We start from the raw sequence: 2,616 nt of genomic DNA on the forward strand, positions 1-2,616 counted from the left end.
TGAGGAAGACTAACATAGGGAATGTAGTTTATACTCATGTTTCCATTATCTTTACAATTCTCCAAAATGTAAACAATATAATGGCTACATAATGGAATATGTGTGGGCCAACTAACCAAGTGTTCTATCAGAGATAGGACTGATACAACGTACAGCTCCCTTACATCTATAGACATTTTTACAGACAACAACAACAACAACAACGTGGAAGAAAAACCCATGAGTACAAAATCCTGTTTATAAGAGTGTTCAAAAGAAATACAATAACAGGGGTGCCAAGAGTTGCCATCCTATTAGGAGTAGAAGCAACAGTAGTAGCAGCTCTACTCATTGCAGAGTTAGCAATCTTTTCAGTAATAAAGGAATTGTAAAATATTATGATATTATAGTTAGTGTGTTGGTCTTTAGAATATAACATGATCTGTGCCTCTAACCTTCAAGCCACAATAGGAAACTATTGGTTATCTGTTGACATGATCTAACAGAAGCCCAATTTCGAAACATCACAGTGATCATTAATACTACCAATAAAAAGGTCCAGTTGAATTCACTTGGACTTAAATTTTGTCTACCTAAGTTACTCAGTGTATTATATGACCTATATTGTCATTAGAATCAGGAGGAGCTTCTAATATGTAACATTATTGGCAGGTTTACTTGATAAGTTGCTTTGGACAATATTTGGTGGCATGATTTTTATTGCCCCTTAGTGATCATGGCAAAAAAGAGAACTTCTTTTTTTATATCATTCAACAGGATGCTCACATGGAGAAGAACAGCACAGCAGTGACAGAATTTATCCTCATGGGGCTTTCTCAGAATCCAAGAGTACAGTCTGTTCTCTTCTTCCTTTTCCTCACTGTCTACAGCACAACATGGATTGGAAACCTCACCATTATAATCAGCGTTATCAGAACACCCAACCTTCACACACCCATGTATTTTCTATTAGCCAATCTGGCTGTCATAGACATCAGTGAGTCATCAGTCACATCACTGAAAATGTTGTGGGACCTATTCTTCCATACAAATACCATTTCTTACAATTGGTGCATTGCACAGATCTTCTTCATCCATTTAACTGGGGGCGCCGTGGTCTTCTTACTTGTGGCGATGGCAGTCGACCGGTACATAGCCATCTACAAACCACTGAGATATTTAGTTATCATGAACAGAGGAGTTTGTATAGGTTTGGTAGCTGGGTCGTGGTTGGGGGGGCTTTACTCACTCCATTGTCCAGATTGGAATTCTCATTCAGCTGCCTTTCTGCCAATCCAACATACTGGATAATTTCTTCTGTGACATTCCACAGCTCATCAAACTGGCATGTGCTGATACCTATATCCCAGAGTTGCTGATGGTTTGCAACAGTGGACTGCTCCTCACATTGATCTTTTTCATCTTGCTTGTGTCATACACTGTCATCTTGGTAAAGATTAGAGCCCATGTCACAGAAGGGAAGCACAAAGCTCTTTCCACCTGTGCGGCACAAATCATGGTCATGAGCTTAAATTTTGTTCCAGGGATGTTTGTTTATGACCGGCCTTTCAAGGTATTTCCAGGAGACAAGGTTGCCTCAGTCCTCTACAGTCTTTTAACACCAATGCTGAACTCAATGATCTTTACGCTGCGTAACACTGAGATGAAAAACACAATTAGAAAGCTCACAAGAAATTTTCTGCTTTCTGGAAGGACAAAACTATCACTGTGTGTTCATGAAAGAGAGACATAGAACTTAAGCACGTTTCTTAAAATGTTTTCCTAAAAGTATATACTGCATTTTTTAAAATTTATTTTGCGTTCTATTCCCATGCATATGATGTTGACTTCAATCACCCCCAGGAGCTCTCTCTCTCTCTCTATGTCCCTGCCCTTAAAGGCTTGTTCTACTGCCTATTCCAGCTAAGTAATGGGCAGTGAGCCAAATTGACAGCCTGTCCAGGCTGCTACAGCCTATGTGATGTTTCTGCATCACTCATATGTTTTATGCATGGGGCTGGGGCAGACATCCGTGTTTCAGAGCTGGGCATCCACACCTCACCCTCTTCTCATTTCAGAAGCAGCTGCCTGTCTCAGCTATCAATGTGACTTGCTGGTTGCTTTGGGGTTGAGTAGGAATTTTTTTGCTGATCCACGTTGTTTGTGGGTTTTGTTGTTTTTCGCCTACTGAATACTGAATAAGTGGGTGCTGGGCATTAGGTGGTCTGGTGTGCTATTAATTTAGGGTTGCTATTGCAAAATCTTGGCTTTTAAAGAAACATCATCAAAACCAAAAAACAAAAACACAACACTTCCAATATGGGCTGCCTGAGTCTTCCCAGATGTTTTAGCTGCTTTTCCAAAATTCTGCCCGACGATATTTCTGATGTTTGAATCCCAGCTATGTCCAGGATATTCTGAACGTACGGCAGCCCTATATTGATCAGACAAACCAGGTCTTTAATTTGGTCACTTTGGGAAGTTCAGGTGTGGGAAGGGGAGTAGTTGTGTTTTAGCCTGGGGACAAGGCTGGATTAACTATTAAGCAAAATTACCACCAAGGAGATTGGGGGGGGGCATAGAAATGATGTAAGATTAGTTCTGACGATCTTATCAAAAACTTTGCAATTATAAAAA

At 40.2% G+C, this 2,616-nt stretch overlaps 1 pseudogene; it reads left to right on the forward strand.

Moving 5' to 3' along the window:
• Window positions 1-765: 765 nt before the first annotated feature.
• LOC148683880 (olfactory receptor 4D1-like) lies at window positions 766-1,732 on the forward strand (annotated as a pseudogene).
• The last annotated feature ends 884 nt before the right edge of the window (window positions 1,733-2,616 follow it).

This window comes from Zootoca vivipara, chromosome 12 (genome assembly GCF_965207765.1).
Source record: "Zootoca vivipara chromosome 12, rZooViv2.hap1.1, whole genome shotgun sequence".
Taxonomy (NCBI): Eukaryota; Metazoa; Chordata; class Lepidosauria; order Squamata; family Lacertidae; genus Zootoca; species Zootoca vivipara.